Source organism: Myotis myotis, unplaced genomic scaffold, assembly GCF_014108235.1.
Source record: "Myotis myotis isolate mMyoMyo1 unplaced genomic scaffold, mMyoMyo1.p scaffold_m19_p_3, whole genome shotgun sequence".
Taxonomy (NCBI): Eukaryota; Metazoa; Chordata; class Mammalia; order Chiroptera; family Vespertilionidae; genus Myotis; species Myotis myotis.
Genome location: NW_023416335.1, coordinates 124,069,293 through 124,090,338, shown reverse-complemented (window position 1 = coordinate 124,090,338; position 21,046 = coordinate 124,069,293). Strand labels below are relative to the sequence as shown.

The window sequence follows — 21,046 nt, the reverse complement described above, 5'->3', positions numbered from 1 at the left end:
GCCAAACACCAACCATGGCTTACATCCAGTCTAAGTCACTTTATGGGTCTAGTTTTTTAGTTGTTCTCAGTCAGGTAGTTGCCAAATCTGGCTAGTAAGGCCATAATCTCTCCAGTCTTAAGCTTTGCTGAATTTCTAACATGGGTGTAAGAGTCATAGTCCCAGGGTTTGAGTTCTAGAAGCAAAGCAAATTCTGCACAGATACAAAGAGCAGGCAGAGGCAACAGTACAACATGCTGAGTAGCTACCTTCTCTTCGGGTTGCTGTCTGGGTGCCAGAGGCCTCGCCTCCTGCTGCTCAGCAGCACTTGGCTTTTGGATCCTTCCACAGATGGCCAGTCTGCCTCTGCCTGTCCTCCTCGTCCAGCCCCTGGCATCCCACCTCAGGAAATGGGGAGGCTGCTGCCCTCAGAACGCCCATCAGCCTTCTGGGAGTCACCACCCTCAGATCCTCCCATCTCTGTCCTCTCTCCAAGGAAAGAAGTTGCTACAGGAACACCGCCTACTTCCCCCAACCAGCTCTCTCCTCTATTATACCCCTCACACACTTTTGATCATTTCTGTACATTATTTACACATCCCTTTTCATTATAAATAAGGTACTTGGGATCCCTATTTGAAATAAATGGAAAACACAAAGCCTTTAACAGAAAGGGTGGTATAATACATCTGCATTTCCACTGGGGACCAGTGTACACACATGTATGTATGCACGTGCACCACACACACACACACACACACACACACACACACACACACACAGGATTTTCAGCCTCTATAGCTATTCTCACAGGTGGCAAACAAGATCTTACCTGCAACCAGAAAATCCTGCAATGGGAGGGACCACAAAGAGACCACAGTGGGCCCAGAGTTTTAGATTCCAAGGAGGTGAAACTCCACCCCCACTTTCCTCCCCCGCCACCCCCCCACACACACTACCATCACTACATAATTAAAAGGGAAGGAAGAATACGTGGCTGCCAACACTTTATTGCCCCAAGTTAAGGACGTTTTTAAAAAACCACTACCTATTTTGAGAAAGGATACTTTAATATCAAAAGGACATGCTATTGGAATGACAATGAGTAAATCTGCTTCATGAAACTGACTTTGTTGCATTTACTTTGTCATGGACCTGCACTGGTTTGGGATGACTCTTGGGAACCAGTGACCTTCCAGGTGGTTCCACCATTTCAGACCCTCCAAAAACCACTCAAGAACCACCGTTATATCATAACAGTACTATTATTTCCTTAATATTTTTCATTAGTAATCTCACAACTTTACTTAGTTTTAATTTAAAAGAAATCTTTGGATCACCTCCATTAAGGAAAAATCAGTACCAATTGCCACAAATAAAAGGCAACCAACAAATGAGTGCAATAGAAACAAAACATGTTAGTTTCCAGCCAGACAGTGATGCTTGCTAAGGCCTGATCACTCTCTGCGTTGACAAGGGAGATTGGCAGTGTTAGAGACAGGTTAAATACTGTCACCACACCAAATTGTCCTTTTCCATAAAATCAGAAGGCTTAAATGTAAATTGAAAAAAAAATTACTTTCACATAAGGTGATGCAATATTATTTAGTGCTGGGCTCAGGCCCCGTCTAAAAGCCACCTCTAAGCCATTCAGGTCCCACTCTTGGAGTAATACTATCTAAGACACTGTGATGCCTGAATCACATCAATTCATTCATGACACATTTATTGAGCATCTACAATGTTCTAAGCTCTATATAGAACAGAATAATGACCAAAACAGGAATGGTATTTCTTACAAAGCTTACCTTCTAGTAGTGAAACTTATAGGTTGTCCCCCCCAAAATATATACACTTTGAATGATTATAAAGCCAGTGTTGATTAGCATACTGTTCATTTTCAAAATTTAAAAGAATTACAGAAATGGATAATTTTTTTTGGTCAATGCCCATTTTCAAACTGATGATCATTCTGGTTCAGGCACTGCTGATAACTCGAAGTAATGGAATCGCAAACACCAAGATCATTTCATTCGGTATTTGTGTGCCCTCAATTTGTCAACTGTAGCCAGTTTTGTACCATAAACTTTATCTTTTATGTATCGCTATTAAAAAGCCTAATGGATAAATTTTCTTTGTTCATAGCGTAGTCTGGCTTCACCCATTATTTCAAATCAGTTAAACCTGAAAAGGAGTGAAAATTAGTGAGTTATCAGCTGTTAAAGTGTGTGTGCATTTTTTGGTGGGAACACCCAGTGTTCCCCTAAAATGTATACACACTTTGAATAATTATAAAGGTAGTGTTTGTACTTCAACTGCATTTTCAAACTTCCGGTAGCATTTTAGGATGAATTTCCTTTGTTCAAAGCTTAGTCTGGCTGAAAAGAAACAAATATCAGTTGAACTACCATCTGTTGAAGTGTGTATACATGTTTTTGGGACACCCAGTATATTAAACAAATGGTCCCACAAATTATATCTGTGTTGCTTTATATAAACATATGTGTGCATGAGATATATCTGACATACATGTGATATATACATGCATGTATACACACATATATGCACAAATTTAAAGTGCTATAAAGGAAAAACACAAGGTCTTGTGGTATAGTTTGAATAGTCACCTTCTTTAGATAAGGAGGTCAGCAAAAACTTAAATGAGGAAGTGCAGTTTAAGCTGAGACCTAAAAAAGAGCAGGTCTCAGTTTCGCAGGTTGAAGGGGTGGGGGGGAGGACATGGGGGGTATTCCAGGCAGCTTCTTTGGGGAACTGAAAATAAGAAGTGTGGTTAGAGAATAGCAGGCAAGAGGAAGAGTGAAATAAAAAGAGAGGGCATGCAGTCTCGCAGCCTCTGAATAGTGACCAGAAACGTTCTACCTCTCTCTGCAAAGACCTCCTTCCATGTTTGTACAGCTCCCTAGAAATGTCTTTTTCTGAAAAAGAGAAGTCTGTCTCTCTATAGTTTTCACATACCAATGCATCGGTCCAACCCCTCTGCATCACACACAGAGGAAATTGTAATCCCTCCTCCACAGGCAGCCCTTCGACTATCTGCAGACAGCTAGTGTGCTTTCTCTCCCAAGCTGAACACCAAAGTTCCTATGCTATGTGTTGCCTGGGTCACTTTAGGTAGATTTTCCAAGTTCTATTTCTGTTATGGGATTTGAAGTTCCTTCTCCATTTACAATCCAAATTGATTTTCAGCCTTGGATGTTGTTTTACTTTTCTGCCTTTCTGGATATTATCCAAATAAGTTATGGTCAGGCCTGAAGTCCTTGAGAACTAGGAAATCTCAGATGCATGCTGTTAGTAACATTTATTTCTTCTTTCCTTTTAAATTTATTGAATTTATAGGGGTGACATTGGTTAATAAAATTATATAGGTTTCAGGTGTACAATACTGTAATACATCAACTGTATATTGCCTTGTGTGCTCACCACCCCAGATCAAGTCTCCTTTCATCACCATTTACTCCCTCTTTACCCTCGTCTACCTCCCCACCCCTCTTCCCTCTGGTAATCACCACGCTGTTGTCTGCATCTATGAGTTTTCATGTCTCTTTCTTGCACCTTTGAAGGCAGGCTCCACTTGCAGGGGTAGACTAAGGATCTTCTTCAAATAATGCAAAGGCAATGCACATTCATCTAAGCTAAATTTTTTATAAATCCCACTCCAAGTCTATGTAGATAACGTAGAGTACGTATCAGGGGGGCTGGTCTGGGGGGGCGTGGGAATATTACATTCAGGAAGGGAGTGTAATGCCAGAAGACTGCTTGGCTTCAGCTGCAGACCCAGACTCCCCTGGACAGGGGCAGTGCCACAGCGATGGCTGTGTAACCGGGCATTCTGCCAGGTCAGGGTCCCAGACCTCCACTTCCAAACTAGAGTGGAAACATGCAAAAACTTCACAAGTAAACACAGCATCCCTGGCATGCTGGATGAAAGTCAAGCGGCCTTTATTAACACATTTTACCTGAATAAGTCTAAGTCTCTCAACAGTCCTGCCCTTGCTCCCTGCTCTCTTGCCCCTTTTATCATATTAGGTCAGATTTCTGGGATTTCTGGCTGCTTCTGCTTGCAGGTGAACTGTCCCAGGGAAGAACAGGGGCTTCCAGACAGCCTGTTCCTCCTAAAGCTTTCCCCACCTCTGCCAGCCTTCCCTCTGGCTGTCGCACCGCTCCTTCTGCTGACCCCACGGATGGCAGTGCAGCCTGAGGAGGCACAAGGGTGAGGCACAGCAGACAAGATGCCTCCTCCTCAGCCCTGATGTGCCTGAGGTGCGCAGTCAAAGAAACTGAGTGCGATGAGGAAGGCCGCCCTTCCCTCATCAGCCTGCCCTCCTTCTGCACATAATCAGCAGGAATAACTCTCAGGAAGAAAACAACACCTTCTAATATGATCAAAGTTACATCACAAAATGGCATTAAAACTCGACAGATTTAAGTGACAGATGGAAGGGCTTCTCTTTCTCTCGAGGGTAGTACCTGAGGTGTAAAGATGTGGGGAACAGTATCAGCCATTAAATTAGTAACTCCTGGAGGGCAGACACCACAGTATTCATCTCTACGTTCCTTCAATAGGTAACACAACCAACAGATTAGCTGTTCAACAAAATATGTTATGTGATTTTGATTCTTAACAGTATTAACATGCTTAGACATTAAAAACCATTGAGTTATCTTCTAGGACAGTGATGGCGAACCTATGACATGTGTGTCAGAGGTGACACGCGAACTCATTTTTCTGGTTGATTTTTCTTTGTTAAATGGCATTTAAATATATAAAATAAATATCAAAAATATAAATCTTTGTTTTACTATGGTTGCAAATATCAAACAATTTCTATATGTGATACGGCACCAGAGTTAAGTTAGGGTTTTTCAAAATGCTGACACGCCGAGCTCAAAAGGTTCGCCATCGCTGTTCTAGGAGGTAGATCTAAGGTGATTTTTATTTCTGTATTTGCCTTTTAAACTGCCCCTGATTTTCTCTACCAAACACGTCTGGACTTGGAAGGGACCAGAGATGTTAATGGAAAATGAGGCTCAGAGAAGGTGCTGACATGTCCAAAGTCACACAGCTTGTGACAGCTGAGATAACACCTGGCCATTCACGTGCTCAGCCCCGTACCCTTTCTTCCACTATGCCCTTCGCTTTCCCTGGAAGATACTGTTTTGTTGAGACTCTAATTGAATGTTTTTTAAAAGCCTCTAACACAGGGGTGGGCAAACTTTTTGACTCGAGGGCCACAATGGGTTCTTAAACTGGACCGCAGGGCCGGAACAAAAGCATGGATGGAGTGTTTGTGTGAACTAATATAAATTCAAAGTAAACATCATTACATAAAAGGGTACGGTCTTTTTTTTTTTTTTTAGTTTTATTCATTTCAAATGGGCCGGATCCAGCCCGCAGGCCGTAGTTTGCCCACGGCTGCTCTAACCCAATCTAAAAGCAAACTCCGTCACCCAGTGAGCTTGTTACCATAGAAGACACCACTTTAGAAAGTACAAAGCAAAGCATAGTTTAAAACATCTTCTGCTGCTGTTACAGCAAAATACTTCGCCACTCCTTGACAACAGATGACCCCAGAACAGCCTGTGGAAGGGAGCTTAACATCTGTCAGCAGCTGAATAGTCAGTGAACATCACAAAGAAGGTCTATGCATTAGTTTGCTTCTCAAAGAGTAAGACAAATTTAATTTTAAAAATAAGAATAAAAATGTCACCACACTAAATTTTTAAAAAAGAAGTAAGAAGACTTAAGAGAGATTTACTGGGGGCTATTCTTCCACAAAACTTTCATTGGTGTGTAACTTCAAGCGTTTTATTATAAAATAGCTCCAACTTACCAAAGAGAAAGGATCTATATATCTATATATATATAAAACCCTAATACGCAAATAGACTGAACAGCGGAACAACCAAACAACTGGTTGCTATGGTGTGCACTGGCCACCAGGGGGCAGACACGAAACATGGCAGGCATTGGCAGCAGGCGGCAGAGCACAGAACATGGTGGGCATCGGCCAGGGTGGGATGGTGGAGCAGGTGAGTGGGGGCACCAGACCAAGGCGCCGGTGCTGGTTGCTGTGATTGGGGTGAAGCCTCTGGTGGTTACTGAAAATTCTTTGCTCCCATGTGCTCCCAGTGCTCGTACCTGCTGCCGGCACCGGCCTCACTCACACCAGCTGCCAGCACCGGAGCCGCAGCTCGCACCTGCTGCCGGTGCCCAATGCCGGCCCCACTCACTCAGGACCATCAGCGGGTGCAAGCGGCAGCTGCCAGCCCTGATCACCCCTCAGGGCTTCTCCAGCTCCTCCTGCTCCTGAGGGGCGATTGGAGTCAGCAGCTGCCTCTCACACCTGCTGCTGGTGACAGCCCTGCTCGCACCCGCTGCCAGCGCCCGGCACCAGTCCCGATCGCTTGGCACTCGTACCTGCTGCTGGCACCGGCCCCAATCACTCCACGCCGTCAGCATGTGGGAGCTGCGGTGGTGGAAGCGGGGTTGCTGGAAGACACAGGACCAGGGTGTGGGGGGGTCATGGTAGGAGGGGCCAGGTGGGGGCGCGGAGGATGGTCCAAGACCTGCCCCTGTACCCATCACAGCCTCGCAACCCACAGTTCCTTTCAAGGTGCATGAATTCATGCACGGAGCCCCTAGTGTTAAAATGAATTCCCGTGTAATGATCATCCAACTTTAATAATTATTAATTTATGGTTAAATTTCTAGCCACTATCTACCTCCTCATGGATAATTTTGAAATTAACTCTAAACATCATATTTGATTCACAAATATTATAGTATGTTTCTAAAAGATATGTTTTCTAAATATAATCACACAACTTAAAAACACACACACATCTTAAAAATTAGACACCAAGTCCTTAATATAACCAAATATCCCATTTATGTTCTAATTTCCTTGATTAACTAGAAGTACCCTAGAACATTCCGCCTTGCCAGACCTCCCCTAGAACCATGCTACTGCGGCCTACTCTGGGAAATCCCACTGACCAAAGCCCTCACCAAGGCCATGCTGGGCCATGGTCTCTTGTGGAATGGCCCCAATTTGGTCAGAATATCCCAGATGCCACCAGAAAGAAGGTGGATTATCACACAGAGTTCCTGCTAGAAACAGATGGCAAACTCAAACTATGTAACGTGAGGTGAGGTCAGTAACGGGATTGTTTGCAAAGGTGTGAGGGCAGGTGCAGGGAAAACCTCAGGAGAAAGTGCAACCATAGGGACTCCTAGCCATAGGGACTGTCACCATCCCAGGCCTGAGAGGGTGAAGAAAGGGGACATTCACTGACCCCAGAAGGAAGAGTAATGTGAAGACAGCCTCCTTGTTAGGAGCTGAAACCTGTGGCTCAGGAGCCAGAGGTGACTTAACAGAGAGCAAGTTGGGAGTTTGGCAGTTTAATTGAATATCACTCCCCCCCGCCCTCCCTATCACTCTCACTGGCCTCCCCACTATCTGAAACCACCGGGAAACCAGGGCAGGATGGAGAAGGGGATCTGGAGCTGCCAATGGAAGCTGTCCAGCACATCGGTGTTCACAGCCACAGCTTAAATGGACAGATAGGTGGCAATGCCAAGGATTCCAGCTCTCAAACACTTCAACGGGCAGCCCTCTTGCCACAGCTACCTCTGACTGTGGGGGTTCAGAGCAGCCCAAAGTGGGGGTTCAGATCAAGCCATGCCTCAGTCTAAAATCCTCCAAGAGTTTCCATCTCATTTAGACTAAATCCAAAATCCTAACACGGCCTGCACAGCCCTGTATATAATCTGGCTCCTGTCTACCTCTCTAACCTTATTGCCTGACTCACCACCTGCAAACATGGGTATCTGTTCAATACATGAATGTATGCATGTGCACCTGGAAGTAGAACAGCTTTGTTTCAGCTGAGCCCCACTCCTGAGCTCCCATCTCAGAGCCCCGAAGCACTTGACCAAGGCCTTAGCCAGGCTCTGCTTTGTTGAGGTCTATGATGCATGGCTTTCCAAAACTTCAAAGGTGATTCATGATTGTTGTAGAAAACTTAAGATTCCACAAAGAACTAAAACTTGAAGATGAAAATAATGTAGAGATAACCACTACCAACATTATTTTTATGCATATATTTAGTACAGAAAATTGAAATACTATTCTTATAGTTTTGTGGCTTACTTTTTTTCATTTAACAATGGGGCATTAACATTCCATAGGTCACTTAATTCTCTTCCAAAATTCACTGTTTCAAAACTGCACTGTATTCCATTGTACAGCCAAACAAGGTTGTCACTAACTAATTCTCCATTGATGAACTTTTCATTTGCTTCCCCTTTTCTGGTTGTCATAAAAGCAATAAAAAACATTCCTACGCATCTACTTACATTTCCATTATTATATGCCCCAGACAGATTCCTGTACATGAAATTGTTTGACAAATGGAAAGACAAATAGAGCATTTGTAAGCATTACTAAATGACACTCCAGAACCACTGCATCAAATAATACTCCCAGCATCAGTGTCGAAGAATATTCATCTCCTTTTCCCTTTACCAACACTGGGTATTAATGTTTTTAAAAATATATATAATACTGTGTTGTAACTGTTTATGAATTATCTACTGTTTATGAATTATCTATCTTTATGAGATCAGTCTTTTTGCAAATAAGAACTGTGTCTTTTACTTCTGTTTACTCCTTAAATGCACCAGGCACTTGTGGGTGGGTGGATGAATACACAGATGGATGGATGAATAGATGAATTTTGTCAAGGAACACCAGGAAAGACACCGAATGGTATGAACAAATCTCCTTTTTCCAATTTCTCGGACTCTCCTAACCAGTGTCTGTTTACCACAGGGACATCATTCCTCCGGGTTAATTCTGCAGAACATCCCTTTGCTTGGCTTCTGAAGCATTAGGCTCAGATCCTACCAGATCTGCCCTCCCTCCTATTTGGCTTCAGCTGAAGAAAGTATTAAAATTACTAATTTTGGCTTACATGATGTTTACTGTATAACTAATTAGTGTTTTAGCAATGGAATAGCAAGTCCCAGATTTCCCTTACCAAAGCAAACTGAAAGCAAACAACCACACTGGGCTGCTCCACAGCATCTAAACCCACAACTGGAAAGATACAACCACCAGGGCTGAATGGGACCCAGAATTTGTGCTAAGAGAATTTTAAACCTTATTATTGTTAACTAGAGGCCTGGTGCAAGGACTCGTGCACCATTGGGGTCCCTCGGCCTGGCCTGCGCTCTCTTGCAATCCAGGACCCCTCGGGGGATGTCGGATAGCCAGTTTCGGACCGATCCCCCTAGGCCCAATCCAGACAGGAGAGGGCCCGATCCCCCCAGGCCCAATCCAGACAGGAGGGAGTCCGATTCTGAGCATTGAGCATCTGTCCCCTGGTGGTCAGTGCGCATCATAGTGATCGGTTGACCAGCTGTTTGGTCGCTTAGGCTTTTATACATATAGATGCTGGAGAGCTTCCTGGTACCTTCACCTCATGTATAGACTCAAACTTGTCAGTCCCCAGGAATGCCATGTTGGTACAGGCCCTGTGCTCGGCACTGTTTGGCATATGATAAATACCTGTTAAATGTCTAATAGATAAGAGATCACCGAAGAGAGGAGATGTGGACTGAAAAGATTCATGGAGGCCTGGATGGGGGTGAGGTTGAGTAAGGACTATTCTCTGCTCTTCTTCACTTCCATCCACACTGAGTGGAACAAATAGATACTTGGGAATGAAACAGCTGGGGGCATAGCTGGGCAGCTAACTAACTTATAAATTCTGAATTCAGATTTGGACCTAGGTCAGAAACAACCCCATTCACTGTCCCATGTTTAATGCCCTCCATATAAGAATTTCTGTTGCAATAATCTGAACCATAGTTTCAAACTTAAAATGCCTGGAATAATCAAATATATTTCAGCAATTATGATGAAATTCTCACAACAACATTCCCCTGATTTCAAAATGGGCTGTATATGCTAAAAAGATATGAGTCAGCAGCAATATTACATGTTTCTTGGGCTGGAAAAGCAGAGAGCAAAATGAGCAACAGTCTCCAATTTGCTTTTGTTTTTTAACATGTACCCTCTTTGGCTGGAGACGAGAGTTAGTCATTTTAATGACATCACATGTTGATTACTTATGTGCAAATACAACACAGGAAATGATATAATCTATCCATTCATTTATTTGATGTTAGGCACCATAGAAATGAAGACAGGAGGTTCTTCCCTATTCTCAACATTTTTGAGTAACTTGTTACTCCAGGGAGATCCATAAGCAATCTATCACAGTGAAACATGGTAAGAGCAAAAAGAGACCCATGTCCACAGTGCTACAGGAAGCTCTTGACCAGGTTTCTCATGAGGAGAGAAGTTGTATCAATAAGAGAGAAAAAAGGATTGTTAAAAGGTAAGAGGAGCCAAGAATTATATTAGTTGAGAATATATTAATAATACTAGCAGTTACCCATTTATTGAGTGCCCTACCATGAGCTAAGTACCCATAACAATTCACTGGAGTAGAGTCTATCATTATCCCCATCTTAGAGAGGAAGAACCTGAAGCCCAGATAGTTTAAATAACTTACCCAGCTAGTACTGGAAAGAAATATGAGAATGCTAGTATTTAACAATCACTGTACCAAATATCACTTGAAAATTAGGTGCATAACGATAGGGATCATTTGTTGCTACATAACAAGTTACTCCAAAATTTTGTGGTCTAAAACGACAAATATTTATTATCTCAGTTTCTGTGGGTCAAGAATTCAGGAGCAGTTTAGCTGAGTTGTTCTGGTTCAGAATTTCTTGAGTTTCCAGTCAAGATTCCAGCTGGGGCTGTACTCATCCGAAGGCTTGACTGGGGCTGAAAAAGGTATTTCCAGGGTGGCTCACTCATGGCTGCTGGCAGGAAGAAGCCTCTGTTTCCTTGCCATGTGAGCCTCTCCATAGGATTCAACGTCCTCATGACAATGGCAGTTGGCTTCCCCCAAAAACAGTAATTCAAAGGAGAGCAAAACAGAAGCCACAAAGCCTTTTATGACCTAGTCTCCAAGGATTAACACTAACACTTCCTCAATTTTCTGTTAATTTGAAGTGAGTCCTCAAGCAGAGTTCACACTCAAGGGGAAGGAAATCAGTCTCCACCTTTTAAATGAAAGAGAATTTACAGATATTTTAAAACCATCACTATTCCTCCAATTGGAAATAAGAATGGATTGCAAGGACCCTATCTAGAGAAAAAGATTTGCATTTCAAAAAAAGAAGTGGAAGTTCCAGATGATGGTGTAGGCAAATGCGGTACTTGCCTCCTTCCACAACCACATCAAAATTATAACTAAACCACAGAACAACCATCATTCTGTCTGAAAATCAAGAGGAATGGAAGTCCTACAACTATGAAATTAAAGAAGAAGCCACATGGAGACTAGTAGGAGGGGCAGAAACATGGAACAGGCTGGTCCCATACCCATGTGTGGTGGATAAAAATCGGGAGAGAGCCCAGCTGATGTGGCTCAGTGGTTGAGCATTGACCCATGAACCAAGAGATCACTGGTTTGATTCCTGATCAGGGAACATGACAAGGTTGCGGGCATGATCCCCAGTAGAGGGTGTGCATCTCATTGATGTTTCAATTTCTCTCTCCCTTCCTCTCTAAAATCAATAAAAACATATTTTTTTAAAAAATTGGGAGGGATTCTTCGCTGTGGAGGTCCCCCCTGAGGAGTGAGTGCTGCCAGTCTCACACCAGGCCCTCCTGCACAGGGTTTCAGTGCCAGGAAGAGAAGTCCCCATAACTTCTGGCTGTAAAAAGCAGTGGGGATTGAGGCTGAGGGAGGTTGAGGCTGAGGGAGATTGAGGTTGCTGTAGTTCCAGGCAGTTCCTCTTAAAGTGCCCACACGGATTTACTCGTACTCACTCCCTCTGAGCTCCAGCATGGGGGCAGCAGTTCGAAAGGCAACAGGGACATACAGGTAGGAAGTGAATTGTTTGGGATCAGGGCAAGAGCTAAAGAGGCATCTTTCTCCAAGACAAAAGTGCTGGCAGAGGCCACTGTTTCTTTGTTGAGCCCTCTTCCCCCACCCCACTCCCAGACAGAGCCATCAGGTAGACACCATATCTGAGTCTCCATCAACCTGGCTCACACTGTTTGCTCTGCCCTGGTGATTCATTGAGACCTCACCGCACCCAACTTTCAGGCCCACCCAAGCTATTTCCCGGGGCTTTCCTATAGGAATGGCCTGTCTTGGCTCATGCTTCAGATTTTCCTAAAATCTCTCAAACAAGCGGCATCTAGCCTCTGTGAGCCCTGTACCTTTCACTCAGAGGCCCCAAGCCTGGCACTAGCAGCAGCTGGCCTTAGTTCAGAGCTTGGCCTCCCCTGGGTACCTCCAAGCCCAGCACAAGAAGCAGCTATCTGCAGATCACTTTGTAATTCATCTGGGTGGCTCCAGGCAGAACACAGGCAGTGGCTGACCTTTGCCTGCACTTCCTGGGAGTCCCCAGAACCAGGGCATCCAGCGGACAGCTTCAGACCACGTTGAAGCACCACCACCCAAATACCTCCATAAGCAACACACTCAATGGGTGACTCAGAGGGCACCAGAGCCCTGCTGAATATTAAAAAAATCAATTTACATGACTTCACCAATGCAAAATACAAACCATGAAATAAATAGTCTTACTACATTGCAGACAGCATTTGTACTATGGAGTTACAGAAAAATGTAGAATGCAAAACCAAGGGACAGCCAAGCATTGTGGCTAAATGGATGACATTGCAGTTGGACCTGGGTTCAAATGCTAGTGCCATCTCTTAGCTGTGACACCATGAAAAAGTTCATTTTTCTCAGATTTCATTTCCTTTTTGTAAAGATGGGGGTACTAGCAATTTCCTAGTGAGGATTTAATGAGTTCAATGAATGTCAGCTATTATTAATGCACGACTGAAGTTGACCTTTAGGAATAAAGACAGAATGTTTGTTCATTTTCTGCCTCTGAATGTATGGTTTATGAGAGATCCTCTTGAGCTCTGTTTGGAAAACAGATGGCGAGCCACTGTATCTCCTCTCCCTCCCTCCACCTCCCTGACTACCCATTCTTTGTCTCCAGGGCAAGAGGAAGGCCCTGCCCTTAGCTGGCAGGGAAAAACACTAACAGGAACTATCACCTGAACACCAGCAGCATTTCCAGATGTGCCAAGACCTGACAAGCAGATGTAGCAGTGATTTCCCATAACTCTTTCATTCCTACTTTTCTGAGACTACATTTTGTGTGTGTGTGTGTGTGTGTGTGTGTGTGTGTGTGTGTGTGTATTTATTTATTTTTTTGGACAGCAATAGCCCTTTCCAAAAGCAGCTTTTCCAAGTCACAGTAATTAGGCTCAGAGCTGCTACCTTGGGCTTCCTAGATTCTAGAGGAAGGGAGCCTGGGATAGGCGTAAAGGTTGGTGAGGACCCTCTCTGCAGCAAAGGGTGGGAAATCATCCTCACAGGACTATCATCTCTTAAGCTGCATGCCACAAGCCACAAGCCATGGAGCAATATCATTTCATGACCAGCAACACTCTAGGCCCAAGTCCAGCAACACAGCTCTAAGGCCTTTATGAAGAGGAAAACAATCACATAGGAATTACAAGGTACTTAAAAAGAAGCTGATGAAAGAATAATTGCCATTTCCCACATTACATACCCAAACACCAACAGGTTAGATGACCATCTTGGGCTCTCCTTTTCTAGTGGGGAGCTACTGCCCAAGGTTGCCCAGAGCACTGAGGCCAGAAACAGGCTGAAATTTCCCTTCCAGATCTAGACCTTTAACACTTTCCACATCTCATCAGGGACCTTTAGGCCCACGCAGCCTTACCTAATTCGTAAGTGAAGCACTTTTCTAAAAGCAGGCAAGCCCAACTTTGTGAAGGGTCCAATCGGCAAACAGAAAACCTTCATAAACTATTCATCCTCTCTGGGGCTTCACTGAGACTTGCAGAGAACAGTGTGAGGGATTTAGCACATAGTTACAAATCTGTCCTAGAAAGTCAATTTATTCTGAATTCTTAGAGGAAGAAGAGAGTGCGTTGCTATTTACTTTTAATAACAAAACAACTTAGCAACATAAGCCTGTCTCTTAGTCAAAGAATATTATTATCATCATTACAGGCCTGGGCCTGAAGTTAGCCTTCACTGGACACAATGCCAGGTACACATGCATGGGGAACCTTACCAGGACCTGCGGGGGAGTTAGGAAGGGCATGGTCGCACACCCATAAGGCTTCAGAGGCTGATCCCAGGCCATCAGCTTCTGGACCCTGCCAAGCAGTAGGAATGTTCGAAGTTCTCTGTGCACTACTTTCCTTAGCCTTAATAACAACAGTAATAGTAACAACCTACACTTATTGAACCCTTATTATGTGCCAGGCTTTGTTCTAAGTCTTTATGTGTATTTTCTCTTTTCACAATTACCCCAAGGGGTAGGTTCTATTATCATCACCATATTTTACAAGTGCAGAAACTGAGGCACAGAGAGGGTAAGTAAAGAAGTTGCCCCAAATTCCATAGGGGGAAAAGCTGTAGATCTGAGACCCAAATTCACAGTCTGATCCCAGAGGCTGTCCACTTACCACTATGTTATTTAAACTGGCTTGCTGCATTCTATGTTTTTCTGGGTTTTCTCATGAGGTTTGAGGATGAAGCCCCTCCCCCTTCTGTAGTATTCTGGCAAACACCAGTTTGGCATTAGATGCTGGCCCTCTAATACTTGTTGCTAGATGTCCCCACCTCACTCATGCCTTTTCCTTTTTAACTTAATATTGACTCATATTTCTTACCTCAAATGCTATTTTCTGGTGATGATCAAAACTTCATTTCCCTTAAGAGGCAGAATAAAATAGTGAAACATGGGTTTTGAAGACAAAGAGACAGATTTAATTGCCCTTCTACTTCTTCTAGATGAATGACCTGGGGCAAGTTATTTAACATTTCTGAGTCTCAGATTGCTTGTCTATAAAATGTGGGCAACCATACTTACCTTTTAATGTTATTATGTAAAAGGATATAAAGCACCTATTATATGTAATAAATACTAATTCCCTACAGATCTTTCCTGTTCTAAAAGTCTCCTCAGATATATCTCATTTTATTGCTTTTTGCTTTACGGCACTATGCAGATACTGTGGGGTTTTTTGTTTTTTCCTTTTCCTTTTCTTTTTAATAAAGTAAAGGTTTGTAGCAACCATGCATTGAGCAAATCTATCGACACCATTTTTCCAACAATATCTGTTCACTTCATTACATGTCTTTGTCACGTTTTGGTAATTCTTGCAGTATTTCCAACTTTTTCATGATTATTATATTGTCATGCTGATCTGTGATCAAAGATCTTTGATGTTACTATTGTAACTGTTTTGGGGTGCCACAAAACCCACCCACAGAAGATGGTGAACTTAAGAAATGGTGTGTGTTCTGACTGCTGCACTGACTTGCATTCCTTGTCCCGCTCCCTCTTTTCAGGCCTCCCTATTCCCTGAGACACAACAATATTGAAATTAGGCCAATGAATAACCCCACAATGCCTCTACGTGTTCAAGTGACTACGCCAGTGAACACACAAATGATAAGAAAATGAAACAGCCTTATTGCTGGAATGAAGAAAGCTTTAGTAGTCTGGAGAGAAGATCAAACCAGCTACAGCATTCCCCTCAGCCAAAGCCTCTCTTCAATTCTATGGGGGCTGAGAGAGGTGAGGAAGCTGCAGAAGAAAAGTTTGAAAATAGCAAAAGTTGATTCACGAGGTTTGAGGAAGAAGCCAACCCATTACATAAAAGTGCAAGGTGAAGCAGCAAGTGCTGGTGTAGAAGCTGCAGCAAGTGATCCAGATCCAGCTAAGATAACTAATGGAAGGTGGCTACACTACACAGCATATTTTCCACGTAGATTAAACAGCCTCATATCAGAGGAAGATGTCATGTAGGACTTTTGTGGATAGAGAGAAGAGGGTCAGTCCTGCCTTCAGAGCTTCCAAGGACAGGCTGACTCTCTTGTTAGGGGCTACTGCAGCTAGTGACTTGTAAGTCCAAGCCAATGCTCATGTACTATTTCAAAAACCCTTGAGCCCTTAAGAATTACGCTAAATTTACTCTGCCTGTGCTCTGTAAACGGAACAACAAAGTCTGGATGACAGCACATCTGTTTACACACGGTTTACTGAATATGTAAAGTCTACTGTTGAGACCTACTGCTCAGAGAAAAATAATCCTTTCAAAATATTACTGCTCATTGACAATGGGCTTGGTCACCCAAGAGCTCTGATGGAAATATACGAGGTTAATGCTGCTCTCATGCCTGCTGATACAACATCCATTCTGTACCACATGAATCAGGAAGTAATTTTTACTTTCAAGTCTCATTATTTAAGAAATAGCATTTTGTAAGGCTACCACTGCCTCTGATGGATCTGGGCAAATTAAATTGAAAACTTTCTGGAAAGGATTAATAATTTTGAATGCCATTAAAAACATTCATGATTCATGGGAAGAGGTAAAAATATCAACATTAACAGGAGTTTGGAGAAGTCGATTCCAACCCTCATGAATGATGTTGAGGGGTTCAGTTGAAGGAAGTAACTATAGATGTGGAGGAAAGAGCAAGTGAATTAGAATTAGAAGTGGAGCCTGAATGTGACTCAAGTGCTGCAATCTCATGATAAAACTTGAATGAATGAGGAGTTGCTTCTTATGAATGAGCCAAGAAAGTGGTTTCTTGAGATGGAAATTACTCCTGATGAAGATGCTGGGAGGATTGCTGAAATGACAACAAAGGAGTTAGGATACTACGTAAATTTAGTTGGTAAAGCAGGGTTTGAGAGGATTGACTCCTAATATGGAAAAAGTTCTAGTGTGGGTTAAATGTTATAAAGGAGCATCACCTGCTACAGGGATCCTTTGTGAAAGAATTAATCGATGTGGCAAAATTCATGGTTGTCTTATTTTAAGAAACTGCCACAGCTACCCCACCTTTCAGCAACCACCACCCTGACCAGTCAGCAGCCAGCAAGATGAAGGCAAGTCCAACACCAGCAAAAAGATTACGACCTGATGAAGGCCCAGATGATGGCTAGTATTTCTTAGCAATCAAGTATTTTTAAAATTAAGATATGTACAATCTTTTCTTTAGACATAATGATATTGCACATGTAATACCCTAAAGTATAATGTAAAAATGATTTTTATATGAACCAAAAAACTGTGTGTGACTTGCTTTAATGCAATGCTCACTTTATTTGTGGTGGCCTGGAACCAGAGTCCCAATATCTCTGAGGTGTGCCTGTAACTATTTAGCTTTATTGCATAGGTGGTTATGTATTTTCAAGGAAGGACAAGTTTAAGTTTGCTGACTTGTTTAATTCTAAAGAATGTCTCTTGGGTGTGAAAAAATCAGCAAGCAACCACTGAGTATTTACCAACTGCACAGCCCTGTGCTGAGGTCTAGTGGCTTACATTGCAGGGAGCAATAAAATACATGTGCATGGAGAGATAGGCAACTGCTCCGAGAAGTAAATGAACAGGAGACTAACAGAAGGCAAAGACACTTCCCACTGGGCCCTGCGTGAGGTTAGATGAAAGAAATTTTTAGGACAGAGCAGACTGGGACAAACAGAGAAAATGGAAAAAAATTCCAGGAAGGGCTCAGAGCGAGAGAGAGCACAGTGAGGTCTGGGATGAAAGATGGAACATCACCAAATACATGCAGTCAACAATAAGACAGCTGGCTAGGCAGCAGAGTTAATGGCAGGACTTCAGGATTAAATAATTAATTGGGGGTAGACACATTATTATTTTACCATCTACCAAGCATTTACATATGTGACTGTAGTTAATTCTTACAAAGACCAAGCTAAGCTGGCATTATCTCCATTTTGCAGTTGAGGAAACACACTCAGATTCAGATTCACATTATTTCCACATTTGATCTTCAAAATAATTCTGAGAAAAGTAGGGCAGGCATTCTCTTCATTTCAAAAGAAGTTACAGGTAAATTAAGGCGCAGAGAGCCCAATGATCCACTCAAGTGGTTTTCAGTGCCAAAGCTAAAAACCCACTGCTCTCGTGGCTGGCGCTGCAGCCATGACCTGCGAGAGGCGGCGCTGCTCCCAAGATGTCACAGAAGGCCATCTCCGAGACCTACAATTTCTTGTTTAAGTTCCTGGCTATTGGAAATACAGGTACTGGCAAGTCGCGCCTGCTTCATCAGTTTATTGTAAAAAGAAAAATAAAAAAAATTCAAAGATGACTCCAATCATACCATAGGAGTGGAATTTGGTTCAAAGATAATAAATATTGGTGGTAAATACGTGAAGTTGCAGATATGGGATATAGCCGGCCAAGAGCGATTCAGGTCTGTGATGGCCAGAAGCTACTACAGAGGCGCTGCCAGGGCCCTGCTCGTTTATGACATCACCAGCCGGGAAACCTACAATCCGCTTACTAATTGGTTAACAGATGCCAGAATGCTCGCCAGTCAGAACATCGTGATCATCCTCTGTGGAACAAAATGGACCTGGACGCAGACCGGGAAGTGACTTTCTTAGAAGCCTCCAGATTTGCTCAAGAAAATGAACTGATGTTTTTGGAAACAAGTGCACTGACGGGGGAGAATGTGGAAGAGGCCTTTGTTCAGTGTGCAAGGAAAATACTTAACAAAATCAAATCAGGTGAGCTGAACCCAAAAAGATGGGCTCAGGCATCCAGTATGGAAATGCAGTCTTGAGACAGCTGCGCCCGCCCGCAGGTCGCAGGGCCCGGGCCCGGGCGCTCAGGAGTGCGGCTGCTAGATGTGGCTGGGAGGGCAGAGGCGTTCAGACAGTGGTATTTGGAAAACAATTGTTGGAGCTTGAAGAAGTTTTTTTTTTTTTTTTTTTTTTTTTTTTTTACCACCATCCTTTTCTACTTTATACAGAAGTAGATCTTTGTGTGGGGGAAAAAAGAAATGACTGGGTGTATGTTAGCCTGCAAAAGTACAGCAAACCACGTGGTAAATAGAATTCAATGGACAATACCATTGATGTGTACATGCATGTAAACTGTCCTGTTCCATGTTTCCCTTTCCCCTTGGGTTAATTCTGGCTGTGTACTGTACATACTTGAGCCCCCGTGTCCCTACAGCAAGATATCTCATGTACGATATAACAGAATGTTACACTAATAAATAAATAAAAACCCACTGCTCTCTTTTTATAATTAATATTTATGTCACCTTTACTATCCTGAAATCAAATCAAATCACAAATAATGTAACACCCCATAACTGTGACAACTAAAACTGACACAAAAATATCAAAGTGCCGCCTAGGAGACTGGATGCCCGAGGCCCGTGGTCGGCAAGCTGCGGCTCGCGAGCCACATGTGGCTCTTTGGCCCCTTGAGTGTGGCTCTTCCACAAAATGCCACGTGCGGGCACACGCGTACAGTGTGATTGAAACTTCGTGGCCCATGTGCAAAAATCGGTTTTCGGCCTGGGCAAGTCTACTTTGAAGAAGTACTGTTGATATTTGGCTCTGTTGACTAATGAGTTTGCCGACCACTGCCCTAGGCTAAGACCCATCCAAAGTCAAAGGCAGAGCCAAGTCTCAAATTTAGGTCACCAGACTTTTGGAGCATGGCTCTTCCTCCTTGAAAAAAAATGGGATGTGGCCAGAGTAGAGGAACAGGCCACCAGAGCTACGAACCAAAGGCTGAATGTCAGTGTAGCTAGGCCTGCAGCTTCTTGCTCCTCTCAAGCTGGCCACCAGCATTGAGAAGAAGGTGTCATTTACACCACATCCACTCACATTCTCATTCTTTAATCTCTAAAACTTAATTTGTTAAATGAAAATTAAACTTTTGTCTTCTACTGTTATGATAAATTCCACATCCTAGTTCTAACAACAACGAAAAAACTCAGGGACTTGAGAAGAATCACTTTCATTCTTCATAGCCAACTCAAGTCAAGCTATAGTACAGAACAAGACATTAGAAAGCACAACGTTTGTTTTACAAGTCTGTGCATGGCTCTGGACTAGATTTATCTCCCTCTTGCTCAAACCACCTGACAGGACTGATGGCTTTCAGCAACCCTACCAACAAAACCCAAAAAAGACATCCGGAACGCACATTCCTGAGACGCCTTTGGGAGAGTCTGGACTGACGAATTTTATAAAGGCCGGCAGGAAAAAAGCCAAACATTATTTTCACTCTTGTGGTTTAAATCATGTACTTTAATGCCATGTTAGCATGCTTGTAGGCTTATGTCATGATCAAACAGTATGCAGTATGCATTTCTCTCAGCTGGTTGTGTAAAATTCTTTTAGCAGACATTAAATAATAAAACATGTAGAAATTGTTTTCCTGTAGTTCACATACTCAAGTTCTTTTGTTTGTTTTTAGAGGGGGGAGGAGGGAGAGGGATAGAGAGATAGAAACATCAATGAGAGAGAAACATCATCAATCAGCTTATATATAAAGAACCTACAGTAGAGACAGAAAGAAGAATGCTGATTACCAGGAGCTGGGTGAGGGAGATGGGGAGTTACTGCTTAATAGGGACAGAGTTTCTGTTCTGGAAGATGCACAGAGTTCTGGAGACAGATGGTGGTGATGGGGGCACAACAATGTCCATGTACTTAATGCTACTGAACTGCACACTTTACAATAGCTTTTATTTGAAAATACTGTTTTAAATCCTGACTTTAAAATAGTTAAGCTAGTTAACTATAAAAAAAGAAAAATATGAGGGCAGCAGTTAGTTCCTTGTTTTGGGGCTTCAGGTTCTTCACCTTGCTCTTTCCTGCCAACTTCTACACCAAAAGGTAAAATAGGCCAAAAACACGAAAAGTGAAAATGTTGAACAATCCAAGAACAAGCAGCCTTCTGAGTTAAATGAGTCAGCAAATGTGAAAATAAATTCCTTTTGTTGATCCCCATATTTGAAGAGGATCTGGACTATGTGAGGACCATGCTGAATTCTAGGGGTTCAAAGAAGGAGCTTCTACCCTAAGGAGTTTTCAGGTTAGGAAAGT

The 21,046-nt window shown here is 43.0% G+C and overlaps 1 pseudogene; it reads left to right on the top strand.

The window, feature by feature from the left end:
* The first annotated feature begins 18,147 nt into the window (after nt 1–18,147).
* Nucleotides 18,148–18,823, top strand: LOC118651890 (annotated as a pseudogene).
* The last annotated feature ends 2,223 nt before the right edge of the window (nt 18,824–21,046 follow it).